The sequence below is a fragment of the Chroicocephalus ridibundus genome, chromosome 2 (assembly GCF_963924245.1).
Source record: "Chroicocephalus ridibundus chromosome 2, bChrRid1.1, whole genome shotgun sequence".
Classification (NCBI taxonomy): domain Eukaryota; kingdom Metazoa; phylum Chordata; class Aves; order Charadriiformes; family Laridae; genus Chroicocephalus; species Chroicocephalus ridibundus.
This window is the reverse complement of record NC_086285.1, coordinates 81243894-81261383: the sequence shown is the minus strand read 5'-3', so window position 1 is coordinate 81261383 and position 17490 is coordinate 81243894. Positions and strand designations below refer to the sequence as shown.

Genomic DNA, 17490 nt, shown 5'->3' with positions numbered 1-17490 from the left:
GGTTTGGGTTGGGGTTTTTTTTTTCTAGATTTGGGGGCATTGATACAATATCAGTAGGAATTACTGTATACAAAGTAGTGAGATGAATTTGCTGCTCATCAGTGAGTCTCTTCCAGAGAAAGCACGCATTTCTGAAAACAGATTGTGGTAAGGTAACATGGAAAGATAGAAGGAAAAAGACTTTGTTCTCCGCTACAAAGTAGTCACGGCAATTTTGTTTTCTGTGATTAGAAAGGCAATAACGCCTTGGGCCTTGCAGCCCAAGAACAGCTTCTAGTTGACCACGAAGATACATCATGGGCATGGATGGCTAGCAATGTACCTACCACCTAACAGTAGCAGGGAACAAAGCACTGAGGAGGAAAGGAAAAGGATGTTTGTCTACTGCCCAACTTTCTAGTCGCCCAAACATCCCTTTAGGAAACAGCACGTTTGTGTTTTTCAGCTTTTGCCTGCTCCACACCACGTCTTTGATCCCACATCTTGGATAACTCAGTGTTTGAAGGTGAAGTCTAGAAAGTCAATGAGTTTCTCCTGATTAAAAGACAATGAGGATCTGACTTGAAAGCTCCACGCAAACAAAATAAACAGAGTCACTGTGTGAGGCGACTGCCACCATGCTGGGCTTACGATTCCGGCAGCTACTTTCAATATTAGGGAGGAGGAAACAGGATGACAGAGGCCTTTCTGTACACACCAGACAGACGCTTCAAGCCTTTTGTTAACATTCAGAAGAGTTTCTCTATAGTCTCAGAGGAGCGAACAAACAAGAATAGTATTATTTCTGTTGCAACTACATCAGTTGCTGATGATGACAGTGATATAGGAAAGGAAGAATGACCTTACCTCTTCTGCCTTCTGCTCATCAGCATATAAAGGCCTAGAAAGACAGAGGAAAATATAAAAGAGAAATCACGACACTATAGTCAGATCCAAAGTAAAAAGAAATGTATCATTTTAGTATATGTCTCAATAGGCAAACTTTTATTAAATGCTATTCATATGTGTTGTATCTGAATGTGGTATGCTAAAATACATCAGCAAATATGAATACATTTATTATTCCAATTAGTTTCTGTGCCTCCCCTGGAAGATACTAATTTGAGATCTAATAACAAAAATGGGATAAACAATTCTTTTGTTGAAAGGATGATGAACCAAACTGGTACGAAGTTGATTAAAATAAGCGGAAATCACTGCTTTTTAGGCTGGCATTTTGGCTAATTCTGTGGGACACTGAACACCCAGCTCACAATCTTTTTAGCCCCAAGCAGGAGACTTGAGAGAGAAAATCCCCAGCAGGGGGTAATCTAATGTGACCTCATTGGGCCATTCCTACGGAGATAATAACACAAGGTTTTGATCATGACATGGCACCCTACAAATATGCTAGTTCGCTAGGATCTGCTGAAAATTTTACGTGTATCAGTGTGGCTTTTTTGCTACAGTTGTGCTAATATCGTATGGAGTTGTTATTGCAATACTAGTGGGAGAATTGTATAATATTTACTTGATCCCTGTAATATAAAAACTGGGCACAAAAAAAAAAAAAAAAAGGAAAAAAAACCCCAAACACCTTGAATCCTGGTGTTGCTTTTAAAGGAAGAAACAATGATTTAACACCCAAAATACCACTGAAAAGCAAGAAAAGTTTGGCACCCAATTCTAACTGGGCTAAATGTTTACCTGCTGTTACATGCTCTTTTAATTGCGGAAAAGCAGGAAGAGTCATAGATGAATCTGAATCACAAATTAAATACCATAAGACTAATTTGCTCCTTCTAGAGCTTTTGTTTTACTGTAAACAAACATCTTTTAGCCTGCTCTGTCTATTTTAAGACGAAGACTGTACGGTGAGAAGTGCCGGCTTAAGAGTAAGCTGTACCTAAGATACTCACACTTTCTGGGAGCAATGCTGCAAAATATACACCATATTCTTCAACTTTGTCACGGAGGGATGGCCAGAGAGCTCAAAACAGAGTGGTTGGGTCAGCGTAGTTACCCGCTCTGCCTCTCACCTCACACTGCAGCCTTCCCCTCCCTGGTGTGCCGAGGCAACTGCTTGTCTGACTGCTCTGTATAAACCGGATCGCTCAAACGCTGGCAGTTAAAAGTAACCCGGAAAAGTAACAGCGAAATAACTTTAGTGACCTAGCTCCCTGGTTCAGCTCTCATCGAGCTGTGTCAGCACAGCCGGGGGAGTTGGGGCAGTGAACTGCAATGCAGTCTTCAGCACTACCCAAGCATCCTTCCCAAACGTAACATGCAATTACACCCTCCCCAGCCTCTGCAGCCCGAGGAGCCGTATGCCTTTTACTAAGAATCCTGCAAGTAATAAGGCTGCGTTTTGGCAATGTAGTACATTTGGCTTCAGAATCCATCATAGCTCTTGGATGTAGAGAGTTGATCGGGTATTAACTCACCCTGCCAGTTGTGACAGGTGAATTTTTACCAGTTGGCTGGTAAGAGCCTGGGGCCAGGCTCTTTTCAGTGGTGCCCAGTGACAGGACAAGGGGTCATGGGCACAAACTTGAACATAGGAAGTTTGACCTAAACATGAGGAGGAACTTTACTTTGAGGGTGGCAGAGCACTGGCACAGGCTGCCCAGAGAGGTGGTGGAGTCTCCGTCTCTGGAGACATTCAAAACCCGCCTGGACGCGTTCCTGGGCAACCTGCTCTGGGTGACCCTGCTCTGGCAGGGGCTTGGACTAGATGATCTCCAGAGGCCCCTTCCAACCCCTCCCGTTCTGTGATTCTGTGATCATCAGTTGTCTGTTGCCCTATAGCCAAATATGCAGCCTCTATACCAACACGGCATAATCCATTACTATGAATCCATGCTCTAGTGCAACAACAACAACAGGAAAAAAAAAAAGAGGCAACTGTGAGCCTGTTCTTCATCCAGGCCAGGTGCCTGTTGTGCAGCGATCCAGCTGCACAGCTCCGCTGCTCGGGAGTGCAGAACCACAGGCTGGGCAGTGCTGGTGTGAAGGCAGCCCTCCCTTCCTCCCTCCCTCCCTTCCTCCCTCCCTCCCTTCCCATGCTTAGCACTGGGCTCCCCCGAGCCCCACGGCCGCAGTCCTGGTGGTGGCAGGACAGGCACACAGGGGGAAGCCAGCCGCATTCGCTCCACATCACCTCAGCTCGGCCGCTGATGGAGCTCTTTTTGTACAGCTGCGGTAACAGATAAAATGTTGTGCAAGTTTGGGAAATTATTTTCGCCCAGCTCTACAAGGCATTTCTCTTTAGCAGCTTGCCCACTGCAGAGCAGAGTGAAAGCAGGGATGGATTGCTTTCCGACAGGCAGCTGACGCAACCAGCGAAGGCCACCTGGAAAGGCCTTCCTTTGTGAGGAGGGAGAGCTGATGTGCTCTGCCAGTCCAAAAGCCGTACCGGGAGAAGAACTTTTCCATAAAAGGTAACGCCGCAGCTAGGAGATTTTGCAGGCAGATGCTGTAACGTGCCTGGAGCAGCTTCCGGAACAATCGGTTCCCAGTTTCAAACCAATCCTGGTGACTAACGGCGTGGTCCAAATTCAGAAGGAACAGGAAAAACCCCCTCTGTAGCTGTTGGGTCATTTCATGACACAACCTGCAATTTGAGGAGATCACTTTGCACTTTCAGAAGCAACCACGGAATACACCAGCAGCGTTCACTTCCTTAACTGTGTGGAGCCTTTGCACGTGTCACTTTTCATGTCAAGATTTCGGATCCCTGAATAAAGCTCACTTGTCTTTCCACTACAATATTCCCAATCTTTTCCTTTTCTTTTGATTGTGCCCTTGCAGACTTCAAAGAGGAGAAACGTATAACCAGTTTGCTTCTTGCAAATTACCCAAGAAAACAAATGGAAGTATCTTGTAAATCCCAAACCAAGTCAGCATAAGCTAGTGAGCGCAAAGGGAGGAAAAAAAGCTGTAATATTCTGGAGATAAAATGCAAAGGTAAGAAAGGGTCCAGTGCGTGTTCTCACCTTCTTACGCACGTAAGAGATTCATTGCAGCCTTTAATTGCTGGTGAGGGTGGAGAAAATAGAAAGGTTGAAGAGGCGTGCCAGGGAGAAAAATAATGGAAACCTGACCAGTGACAGGAGCTGATTACTGTTGGCAGACGGTATAGGCTTCAAATTCATGCTGTGACTTAGGAAATAAGTCCTGGCTGGGAAGCATTTTTCTGGAATATCCCTAAGGAATATCTACCAGTGATTCATCTAAGCAGCCACTGGATATCATTACCATTCTACCAAAAATGAAGATAAAATAACAATCTGGAAGAAATAAAAGAAACAAGTGCCCCAGATTTTCTCTCAAACTACAGCAAAGAGATCACAAGGTTGGGTAAGGAAAGGAGGGGGGAAGGAGGAGAGGGCTGAACTTTTCATCTGCATGTCCTCAGTTTGCCTTTAAGCTGTGCACATCTAGTTTACTCTTGTCAGAAGCTACCACCACTGTACTTTGTAGCTCTTAAAGAAAGAGATAATTGCCTTTTTTTTTTTCCAGTCACATGCTTACTAACACAGAATTTTATTTTTTTTCCCCCAGTCCTACACAGTAGGACCTCCATCACTCAAAATAGCATAAGCTTTGCTAGAGATGTTAATGCACTATCCAAAGCAAATACAATGCACAAGCTCTGACAGGTTCACATTTTGAAGTCCCTTTTGAACTCAGAATTTCTCTCTTTTTTGTCAGATGAACAGTGGCCAATTATAAATTATGGCTCTTTCTTAAGGCCCCACCCCAGGAGCTCCTATGGGTTATGTTCCTATCGGATGTGTTACATTAGGCTGGTTTTATAACTCCAAATAGTTGTCGGGTATTTTCCCTACTGTAGTGTTTAGCTAATACATAACAAATCATATGGGAGGAGAAAAAAAAGGGAATTAATTCTAGCAAGAAAGAACCTTATAAAGTTTTCTTTTTTTTTTCTTTTTTTCTTTTTTTTTTTGAGTCAAAGACATGCCAAGAAACCTATTTTTATCCATAGCATCAGATACTCAGCTGGACCTCTAACAACAGTTCACTAATTTACATCAGATGCCCCATAGGGTCTATTTGATTTGCAAGTTTAAGTAGAAAATTGTTATTGAAATCACTGCTCTTATATATAAATATATAGCTGATCCAAAGAGAATGTAAATATCTAACACAAACCAAATCCAGCCTAGATTCTCTGAACCTTGTAGGAATTAATTGCAAGAATTACACTTTGGAGCTTTTAAAGTAAGAGATAATTGCCTCTTTTTCTGTCATGGGCTTACTAATACAGAACTTTAGTTTTTCCCAGTCCTCCTCAGTGGGACCTCCATAAGTCAAAGTAATGTAAACTGTGTAAGAGATGCTAATGTTAAGCACTACAGAAATATTCAAATGGGCTATACAGTATTTCAAGTGTGAAACAAAGCCTGTGGGTTCAGGAAATATTTCTTCACGCGATTCAAGGAGAACATGTAAACAGGATTTTTTAACTCTTCGTAGTCCGCAGGGGGCTTACTGTAGTGCTAACCCCTATAGCACATCAAGCCCTGGTTCAACAAGGATGTAAGACGGTCATTCCAGCTTTGGGGGGACTATTCAGGTGCTCAAAGTTCAGTTTCTTTCGTTTCTTAATTAACTTGGAGAGCTACAACCTAGGTCAATAAACTAATATTTCCAAGAGAAATCCCAGGCAGCTACTGTCTTCCCCTTTTTTATCACGGGTGCTTGCTAGTCTATTTATTTTCATTCAACTAGAAGATGGTCTTCTCTTACAAACGCCCACTTACATTGCTCTAATTCCTGCTAAAATGTTTCCCACTTTGCTAGAAGGCCCACTGAATAAGAGATTAGAAAGAGGATCAAGTAGAGGATGTTTAGCTCTCTTCTTTTCAGTACAGTACCTATTAACAGGAACTAGGTATATCCCACAGCGTTGCAGCTCCTAAAATAGCTACAGGAAGAGGAGACAGTGAAATGCAGAAGCCAGTGGGTTAATTCCCTTGTGAATTACTATCACAGTTTGCTACTAATTGAGAAAATAAATAAAAAAGGTCCTGACAATATGCTCTTTTCTAAAGGGGGCTATTCTCATTAAATGCAAAATAAAAGGTTGCTGCTTCTCCTTTTGACTGGAAACCCTTTATAGCAGAGAGAATGTTTCTCTTCATTTAAGGAAGAACACACAAAATTATATTAATACTAGGCTGAGTAGCCAGCTGCATTATGAAGTTTCAGTATTTTCTTTGCACCTCATTGCAACCTGCAGCAAGCTACCACATCATTAGGGACTGTACTACTGTCACCCTTAGGTGTAGCTCTGCAAGTCCATTTGAAGGGAGTCATAAAAAATTCTGCCAAGAGTTTGGCTCCTGGTTTCTACAAGTTCCCTGAAAGGGCCAGAGCTTGAGGTATAGAGGATGCAGGATGACACAGTGCTTAGAGATATGGTTTAGTGATGGTTTTTGTCAGAGTTAGGTTGATGGTTGGACTAGATGATCTGAAAGGTCCCTTCCAACCTAGGCAATTCTATGATTCTATGATTGGGCAACTACACAGGTTACCCTGAAGGATTAGGATGTGGAGTTACAAGCAACCAGCATGGAAGCAGATGAGCTGGAGATTTTAAAAATGCTGTAGCCTCCTAGGAAAATTGTATGTGTTTACGAACACAGCACAGGCATTCCTACCCTTTCAGCTGCAATCACACCTTCATTTGAAATTTAGACATCCACGTAAATTCAAAATGCCCTTGCCTTCTTAAGATGCAGTCACTCTCCTGCAGTTACACGACTTTTACATCCACAAGAGGCAGGGACAAGAAAGGTATCAAAATGTTCTGGTCACCAGACTCCAAAAACTGGGATCACGAAGAGGTCTCTAATGACAGTCCACCTGACAGCTTTAAGGCCTGGCACCAGAAGCTGCAATTTTCATTCTTCAGATGAAGGCTTTTATGAGGAAGCAGATAAGAGGAATTCCAAAAAGAAGAAGGAAGGAAAAAAATAAGACATACTGCGGGGAAGAATAAAATAGCCCATGTGAAATTTCCTCAAGAACTTTGCTAGCACCTTGTCTTCAGCCAAACATCAGGAACATCAAGCTATATTGCTTAGATAAAAGCAAGTGGCATGCAGAGAACCCACAAAGCTGTGGCGTAAAGGGTGTTTGTTTTCTGTGGGATAACAGTATCAGCTGGCAGGTAGAAAGGCAGAACAGATTTGCCGATTAGCTCAAGTAAATGCTAATACGAAACTCTAGCTCACTTTGCAAATTCTGTATGTAGCTGGAGAAGTATCTTTCACAAATGTCCTGGGGATTTTTCATCATTTTTATTACTACGCTACTATGTAATTTGTCCTGAAAGGGAATGCATCTTTTAATGTGTCCTGTGACACTGCATTTTTTCCAATGCATAGTCATTCAAGAAGTTTCCCCCAACCACCACTCTCCCGCACATACACAGAGATGCAGTGGTTCACCATTCCCTCAGATTTACCACTACAACAGGTGACTCAAATGATCTAAGTTGCAAAACTTTGGCAGCAGTCATTTTTAACCACATCCATTTCTGTGACCAGGTTACAGCACATCCCGTAGATGGTTTTGATGACAAAATTCTAGAGACAGGTGTGCTGGGGCAGAGGCAGGAGTGACTAGTCCACAGGTAGAGGAGGGAAAAGGACTTAAAACTGTTTTGTTAAGAAAAACACAATGTGGGTTTGCAACCTTAGTGTAAGGTGTGTGTTGCAGAATTAAACCCTGCTGTAACCCCATAGATCATTGCAACCATGCAAGGAATGTACTTGGGACTACATGAATCAAAAAGTGGAGGGGATGGGGGAAATAAGAGCACCACTTTTGAGAAAACTACTCAAAAATGATCTGCTATTCCTTGTGTACATGACCCAACCTTACACACAGACAGGTAAATGCGTCAATAGTGTTATCAGGAAAGACGAACACTTGGACTAAATCGTAATTCTGAGAAGGAGGAACTGATCAGCTAGGGGGAAGGAGTGACCTGTGGTTCTCAGCAGTACTTATCTGAGAAATGAGAAAGATATGCCTGGATTGAAACCTTTGGTAGGAACCAGATGTGGCAGGCACTGTGAATAAGAGGATAAGACACTGGTGTGAGGTAGAGTGGTATAGGAATCAGGTCTGGATTTTATCCCCAGATCTAAACTGACCTGCTGCGTGAAGCTTAGCTCACTTCATCTCTTCATTTTCTTTTTCAGCATTTGCCTTTCAGCTCTATTTAGGTGACAAACCCTCTGGGCCAGGAAGTCCGTGAGTCGATGTGTGCATGTGCGTACTACTGAAAAATACACAGTGATTTTGATGTATTAATTATTTGCATGACTTTTTTAGTGCTTTTTCTCCCATTGTGCTAGGTGCTGTGCAAGCAGAGGCAGAAAAGACAGTCAATTCTCCAGAGGTTATTAAAATATAAAGTATGTTCATGTCAGATTCACAAGCAAGTTATTACTGCACAGCGAGTAGCCTACATCAGCTGAAGCATAGTAACTGTTCATATAGGCACTCTTAGCCAGGAACAAATGGAAGATAATTCTTTTTAGCCCAGTCCACAGTGAAAAGGGATTGACAAAGTCAAATTACATGGTGTTCTCTACCATCTGAGAGTACACACAGACAGCTACTGTGACTCAGGCAGTGAGGAGGCACTGGTTGAACCGTGGTAACTTACACAGAAAGTTTGAGCCCCAAGAGCAGAGAGAACTGACAGATACGAATAGGCAAGGGGCTGGTAAGAAAGTTAGCTTCACACAAATAAACAATAGGTCTCATGGCCAAAATGGGGCATTTTGATAACAGATGCAACCCTGCAGAAGAGTTCCGCAAAAAATTAAAGGGAGTTTTTTCAGCAAATAAAGTATTTCTCGAAAAATACTTATGTGCATTTTGTAAAATATTCCCAAAGCGCCCAAAACCTTGACAGAGCTGGAAAAATGGCATTGCTTTCCAATTCTACTGCAATAACATCACACATAGAAAGGAGTAACATCCAGAAATTCTGACTAGTGCCCGTGACTAACAACTCCTACAACAGCAGCATCAGAGGATCACTGATAACATTTCTTATCAGTTACGGGGAAGCTATCAAGATTCTGATTGTAGCCAAATGACTTGCAGTGAAATTTGGTCATGAACTGATTTTATTGTATAATGATTATTCAGCTAGAGGGATAGAATCTGATTTTCCATTTGCTGCTATCCCATGCATGCAGATGTGTGTTGGCTCCTCACTTATCCTAATGATGCAAGCTTTTGATTTTAAAGACCCTACTGGTTGTGATGCATTTGATCTCTATGGTATTTTGAACAGGAAGATGCTTCTGTCCTTTCAGGCCTCTTCTGTGGCAAGTAGAAGTCTTAACTGCTCGTGGGAGTGCTGATTAGAGCAATTATAACTTCATGTACCTGTTGAGGCAATGAAACTCCCGAGGCATTAGCTGCTATTTACATGTCTTATTTGTTATGCTCACATTTTTATGCTTCTGTCAGGAATGATCAATCAGACATATTTGTAATGCAGAGGTGAAGGACTCCCTTACTGTCATTCTTAACAGCAGAGTTTCCTTGGAGGCTGCGCTGAGTGAGGGGTGAACCCTGCAGTGCAAAGGTTCCGTTCGGCTCAACGTACCTAAACTAGATGTACGTGCCACCCTTTAGCTTGTTATTTTCGCAACACAATTCTGTAATTACTGACTCCAGAAGCACCATAACAACAGCTGTTCTTGTGATATTTCAATACCACTGGAATTTGGAGAGGTAAGAAATTCAGAGGTGTATGACAGCTTTGAAAATATCTGTTTCAGTACAAGTTTAACTCAAAATGAGATTGTTTTTGCCATCCCTAGGCAAAAAAGATATGGATTAGACACCAGAGGAAAAACTGGGGGAGGGCCACGATGCTCAGGATTATTCAATTCGGAAGTAATAGCTATTTCTAAAATAAAAAATGGTGCTCTTTGGAACAGTTCAGATGGACGCAGAGCAGCAGAGGAATAGCTAGCATGTCAGTTGACTGGAAAACTGAACTTCCAGAACACTTTTTAAAATAAATTCTCATCTTCAACTAGGGCAAGAAGACAGATGTTCCAGGTTGTTAAGAGGAGCTACACTATTAATGAATAAATACAACTATTTCAAGGATAAACCAAAAATGTTATTACTATTTTCTAATTACTTTCATTTCCTGATTTTCACCACTGGAATTGGGAAAGAAAGACATTAAAGAAGCTATGAAACAGCAAGAATTTGCAGTTCCAGGTTCCCTACTTGGGAGGCAGCCGAGAGGTTCAGGCAGCTGAGAAGAGAAACCAGGCAGGTTTCATAATGCTTCCACGAAATCAGCAAGCTCTGATCCAAATTTTGCTTCTTTGTTCTTTTGTACCTCACAGTGGGAATCTCTTTCACCTTAAAATATCTATGAAATAGGCACAAATGGAGTAGTTCCTCATGTGGCTTATGAAGCAACGAATCAAGCCACCACCTACTTTCCTTCATCACTTCTAGAAGGGGCCAAAACACCTAACAAATTCATGAGGCATTCACATTTGCTGGAATAACCTCTTTCTCCAATTTCGGGTGCCTCGTTGGAAGGACATCAACAAAGGGCAAAACTGTTCAGAGAATGGGAAAAAATACGCATGTAGGGTTGCGTGCAGTCACTAGGATCCATCTGGCACACCATCACTCTTCCGTTGGTCCTGCAGACCAGGGGTATGAACAGGAGAAGATGGGAAAGTGTTTGGACCTAACCTGTTTCTTCTGTATTTGCAACAGATGAGGACTAGGAAACAAGGGTTCAGTTTCAGTGCTACGAGAAGCATGTCTCCCTTGAGGAACGGTAAATTGGGACTTCTTATCTCAGCCCCTTACAATTGCCTGGCTAATCCTTGATCACTGCACGTAGATCTACACGACTGGGTTTCGAGCTTTAGAAGACACGGCACTCAAGCTTGGGAAAGCAAAAATTAATTCTATTGGTGAGAATAAATGAAAAATAGGGTTAAAACTACCCAGGAGCTCGTCATTTTTTTTATACTTGATACAAAACTGACAGTGAAATTAAAAGGCTATGAATATAAAGCAAACAAAGAAACAAAGGCACATTTATGCTGTATGCGGTTCACCTGTGGAATTCATTATCACTGAAGGTCAGAAGTGTTAAACTGTGGATTTTTAAAGATCTGGATAGTGACCATGCATAGCATCCATAATGATGTGACACCAAGTTAATAATTTATTCTACCTCAAAAATTTTGGCATCGTCTGATTGCCTGACAGGTTCAATGTAATTTTTTTCCTTTCTGCCACAGTGATGCGAAACTGTAGTCATGCTCTTTTTTGCCCCCGTGCCCCCCATCTCCGCCTCTCCATCCCCCGCCAAAAAAGCAGAAAAAAGTGAAGTTCTCGTAGACTGAGGTTTCCCCTTTATAAATTCAGAATAAGGTCCCTTAACATTTTTGGAAAATATGCATGGCGGGGAAAACTCTGAAGTGTCTGATTCATGCGAGGAGTTACAAAGTGAGACCTTCACATTGTTTCATAGATACTGCAGCTTCTAGTGAACCGTAGGTGGCTTTTCACCGGCTTCAGGACTTTTCTTGTTAGTCCTTAAATCCCACATAGACACCTTCCATTGTTTGGATTCTCCTGAATAGCTCAGAGAAAACCATCACATAGTCCTAGCTCATGCTGTATTTTGCTTTTGTGCTGGTGGCTGAGGTTCATGGACATTTTGGTCACAGCCTGCAGGGTTTGGGCATGCTACAGAGATTGCAGAGGCAGAAGTTGCCACTTTGGATCTTCATTCTGGCTAATTCAGTGCTGTGTCTGTCCACAAGCAGGAATCCTTGCTTCAGAGAAGAGCCGCAGACAAGATAGGCGTGAGACAGTATGTTTTACATGAAGGACTCATCCTGATTTCCAAATATTAGGTTGTTTCTAGAGCTGAAAAAAAAACCCTAGTTTTATCTCCTTTCCAGTCTTAGGTAGATTCATAAACATTCAGTCCTTCTTTGAATCTTCTTAAATTCTCTACCTCATGACAGGGAAGTTGATTTCAACCAAAACTGATATTGATTAATTTTCACAATCCTAGCTGAGCCTTTCATTCAGCTAATGTGTCAGGTACAGGACACTTCATGGGCTAATGACTTGTTCTAGTTTGGGAATTCTAATACAATTATAGCTGTCAACAGAAGAGGGCTGAGGAAGAAGAGCATCATTTTGACAATGCCCCTCAAAAATAATAAAAAAAAAAATTTTCTTCACACAGATACAGACTTAAAGTTGTCAACCACAAATTCATATAATTAATGAGAACATAAAAATCTCATGCACATGCTCTGGAGAACACAATAGTTCCTGTACTAACTCTTCCTTTTTGATAAAAATACAGAAGTCCGTCTTGGAGGTAAATAACCCTATCCTGTCTGAGGAAATAATACACACACACACACCAAAAAAAAAAAAAAAAAGGCAGCCTTATTAAAGCTAACCAGAATGAGACACATCCAGGAATGAATAATGCCCAAGGAGACCTCAGGGTCAGAGTGGGCAGTGAATCAGACATTGACAATGCAATATGGCAGGGCAAAAGAAAGCCTGTAAATGTGGTTTGTCATAAGGAGAGATAGACTGTGTCCAGAAGGCTCTCATGGGAATACTCTGCAAATACTCACTGAGCTCCTGACCTGTCATTGCCCAAAAAAACACATAATAATGAGGGAGCTAGAGGAAGTTCAAAGAAGAGCAATCAGAATGATCTGCAGGCTGGAAAAACTCCGCTGTGTGGAAAGACTAAAATGGCTAGATAACGGCAGTGGTACCTAAGCGTCTTTTCGGGGTGATTTGCTTAAGCAGAGTTTACAAACATATGGAATACAGAATCCAGCCTCTTTACACTTCTTTGGCTTTTGTAGGTACCATACGAAGTCCTTAAAAGCCCAATTTTGCACTCAAGGAGTCTGCCAGCACCGGGACTGTAGGTAATAGCCTGAAGCATTCCTTAAGGAGACCAGTACCAGTTTCAGGGATAAGAGCTGTGCTGAGGACCAGTTTCAGGGATCACAGCTATACTGTGGAGATGGTGCTGCAGCACTGTAGAAATTACAGCACAAGCAGCAAGTTCGTTACCTGAACTTCTGGTGCTGAGAGTATTTAAATTATACTAAAAGCCTTGAAATGGTCCAGAAACGGGAGGACACAAAGGTGGCTTAGAGCCAGCACAGACTCATCCTTAAGACATACAGCAAGCAGAAATTGTGAGAGGTGGGTAAGATGGGAAGAAAAGGGAAAAAAAAAATAAAAAAATGACAGCTTAAGACTGACTAGCAGGGAAAAAAAAAATACATCATAAAGGTCAAATCTAAGACTGTGGAGAGGCAAATGGCAGAAAGCTTCACTTCTTGCAACATTTGCCATGAATCTTAAGGGGACACCATGCAGCTGAACTGGAGTGGACTCTAGTCAGGTAAATAATAAACTGGCAGGCAATTTCCATCTTGTCATTTAATATTTAGATTAAAACACCTAAAGCCTGATTTAAGGTTAGACTTGGGGGGGGGGAGGGGGGAGAGGCAGGGGAAGCTGTACAACATGCCCGTGTACAGAGGGGCTTCACGAGTCCCACGGCAAAAGCTGAGATTTCAGTTCTTTCTGCATCAAGATTAGTCATAACCTCGTGAGTGGGGAGCACTCTGGGAAGAGGGGGCCCGAGCACAGGCAGGCACCTGGAAAATCCTCCTCCCCTGCTTCCCATTCACATAGAAACCGCCACATGTGATCACCCCCACAAAGTAGCATCTCCATTAATAATTCACCGAAATCCTTGATTCACCAAGTCCAGGAAGTTCCCGGGAAGTGTGGGAAAAGACCAGTCGGGCATCTCTGGTGTCAAGAGAAGGACTTAACAAACGGCTCCCAGGATGAGAAACCGCGCGGCGCAAACACACAGTTCACAAACAGAGGACCATGCCTCTCCGTTCTCCATCCTCTTTAACCACCCCCCCACCACCCCCCGCCCCGTTTTATTCTGCTTTTACTATCACTACCAAACGATTAGGAAGAAGCTGGCCGCTCTCCACCTCAAGCACGGAGCGGCTCTCGGGGGGAAGGGGGGCTCGGTAGCACGGCCCTCCCTTCCTCCTTCTTTCCCCCTCCGCCCTCCCACCGCATCCACTCGCAAATCCCAGCGCCCGCCCGCAGGAGCCCGTTCCGCTCCGCGCCCGCGCCCGCTCCGCGCCTCCCCGGCCCCAGTGCGGCAGCTCCGGCGGCTCCGGCAGCCGCAGCGCTAGGCGCCAGAGGTGCCGGTGCGTGTGTGTGTGTGTGTGTGTGTGTTTGTGCGTGTGTGTGAGCCTGCCAGGGAGGCAGGCAGCGAGGGAGGAGTTTGACTTCCCCCCCCCGCTTCTCCCTTTCCCTCCCTCCCCCCCCTCCCTTTTTTTTTTCTTTTTTTTTTTTTTTTTATTAATCAGGAGCAGTGAATGGAAACCAATCAGATAGAGAGCCCCCTCGGCTTGGGCTGCCTGCATGCTGGAGTTAAAAAGTGCTGCTGGCCGAGCGGGAGCCCCAGTGAGAGGCGGGGAGGCTGAGCGCTGAGCGGCGGCGGAGGGGCAGAAGGGGCCGGGGAGCCGCGCTGCTGCCGCCGACCCTCCCCGGGCGAGGCTCGGCCCCGTCGACCCTGCTTTGCCGGTAAGGAGATGCGGCTTTGCACTTCTTTAGGCGCAAGTTCCAACTGCCACCAGGCAGCTTGCTTCCTTTTTTTTTGCTTTTTTCTGTTTTTTTTTTTTTTTTTTTTTTTTTATTCTTTCTTTTTGCCGTGCTTATTTGGAATGCTAATTAAGCGGGGGGGTGAGGGGGGGGGGTGGGAGGCGGGGGAGAAGCACTTATTTTGCAAAGTTGGCAGGTGTCTTGCGAAGGGCTCTGCACCCCACCGCCGCTACGGAGTGTCCCCCCCTGTCCGCGTCCGTCCCCCCTTCCCCACCCCCACCCCCCCGGGGGCTCCGCGCTGTGCCCGGCTCAGGGACCACGTTTGCTGGCGTTTTAAGTCAGGCGAAGGGATGCGGCGTTTTCCTGGGAATTGTTAGCGCCGGCAAGACACTTCGGTGGAGGGGAGGTGGTGAGAGCGGGAGGAGGGTCGTGTGTGTTCGGAAGGGAGTAATAACAAGAATAAGAATTTAACAACAAGAGGAGAAGCGTGATGAATAACTGGAAAATAATAATAAAAAAAAATCTGTCTCGGTTTCTTGACACCGCCTAGTTGCTGTGAAACGGATACAGGGCAAAACCCCTCGGATCATGAGCAGAATCCGAGGCAAAGTGCAGAGCTGAATGTAGAGCGCAGTTAAAATGAAGCGCTCCCTCAGCGAAAAGAAGGGGGCAGAGGGGGCAGATCTGGGGACGCTACAGGAATTGACAAATGTGGAATCTTTTATTTGATGAAAGAACGGGTTGGGGAGTGATGGAGGTGGTGGAAGAATGGGGGTAGGCGTACTGGCATTTTACAGGAGAGAAGTTGGATAATTGCAGAAAGAAAGCGCTGAATTTGGTTATGTTGTAAATGTTTCTAAGGAGCTGGTAACGTACTTTGTATGTCAGATAGATTGAACTATTTATATATTAATATGTATATAACACCTACATGCACACACAGGGAAACCAATACACAGTATGTATACTATATATATGTATTTTTATGCAAAATGTTGAGTCAAGAGATAAGCAATAGCAATAGAGGTCAGTGGCTGTGGAAAGAAGTCTTGTCACTGCTGCAATAAAATCCATATTTTATGGAGAGTTAAATGCAGTACTTTGTAAGTGCAAGTGGATGGTCACCTAAGTAACTCCTGATGACATTCAAGGATCAAGAAGTTTAATGACCAAAATTACTGCCAGCACGATGGCACAGCTGCTACTTTCATACAAATCGAGGAGATGGGGCACCTTTTTGCTTGTACTTGTTTATGGTGTGGGATTTTAAAGTTCTGTTAGCACTGTATGGGAGATTGTGTAGCAAAAATTACTTACAGAGTGTAAGGGCAAACCTTTCTCCAAATTTACTGTTCTTCTAGCACAGCTGGAATAGAGAGTACAGTTGTTCCTGTCTACTCAGAAATCTGTGAGGACGGTACATACATCCTACATGTGTACTTCATGAGCTATGTGCATGAACATATGCGCAAGGAGAACACTACAATCAAGAGCAAGGTTATTTCCATTCCTTTTTGTCATGGGACCATATGTAATAGCACCCTGGAAATAACATAATTCCAAGGGAATAAAATTGCTTGAACGTGCAGACCTCTTTGGTTTTAATCAAAATAGACATAAGTCTCCCAGTCAAGATAAAGGCTTATCTCATCTATTCGCTGGGCTGAAATCTCTATTATGCAGCCAGTTGTGTGCAAAAGTGTTTGCATATTACTTAAAGCATTCCATAAAATTGATTAACATCTGTTCCTGAGCAACATAATGCTATGGGTAATGGTGCATCCCTATTCATTTCTTTTTTTCTAATTCTTGTTTAAAGGCAATAAGTTTGCATGTCACAGGAGAGTCGGTAAGGCTTGGAGGCTCGTGATCAAGATCAAGTAGATTCCTTTATCATGGATATATAGAGTTTTAAAGGCCTGGCAGCAATGACACAATTGTATAGCTCCTTTAAACAGCCCAAACATGCTAATAAAGACTGCAGGGCTGAATCCCTTTTTCCTTTCCTCTCAGATGTTATCTGACACAGCACCGGTAAATATATAATCTCATATGCTTCTGGCTTTCAGCTGCACCATAATCTTTCTGGACATATTTCTAGTGGCGTACAGTTGACTTTTGAGCTGGGGGAGGGAGGGGGGGAGGCAGCCAGTCTTTTCAGAATAACGTAATCAGAGGCAGCAATACTTTTTTTTTTTTTTTCCCCAGCAAAAATGGCATTGATTCAGTCCTGTTGTAGTTCTCTGCAATTATCCTTTGCAGCCATTTAAGGAACTGGGTTCCCCGTAGGGACTTATTAGTCCCTCCAGGTATTTTAGTTTTCACACCAGTTCACCGCACTTGCGTATCTCCATGCCAGCACTCCAAAGATTACATTTATAGACATGGTCATCATTTTCTAACCAAGCTGTTCAGCTAGAAATATGCTTCCTAACTTCTGGCTCTTCCCTCCCTGCCTCCTCCCTTGCACAGCTCTCCCATGCAAAGGGTAACCTGCCGCTGAAGGCAGCCTTCCCTTTCATAAAGTTTGCATTTTGCCATCTGCTGTTTCAATAATATTTAGTTGAGAGACTTCCTTGAAAGCAAAACACACACTTAAAAAAATGTTGGGGTTTTTTTTGGTTTTTTTTTTATCCCTCCTTTCTGCTGAAGATCTCGAAACTAATGCAAACTTGATAGAAGTTATGAACGTGCCTGCGCTCTCACCCGCTGGGATCCTGCCAGGGCACCTTCTCTCCGCGAGCAGCCCTCAACTCAAGGGCACACTGGGTT

The 17490-nt window shown here is 43.5% G+C and overlaps 1 protein-coding gene across 1 annotated transcript in view; it reads left to right on the top strand.

Annotated features, from left to right (window-relative positions):
- The first annotated feature begins 14499 nt into the window (after window positions 1–14499).
- LOC134511711 (cadherin-6) overlaps window positions 14500–17490 on the top strand; it is a 106982-nt gene continuing 103991 nt past the window's right edge. Inside the window, exon 1 of the mRNA XM_063326091.1 lies at window positions 14500–14700. The gene's annotated coding sequence lies outside the window, so the exon portion shown is untranslated. The remainder of the gene's footprint in view (window positions 14701–17490) is intronic.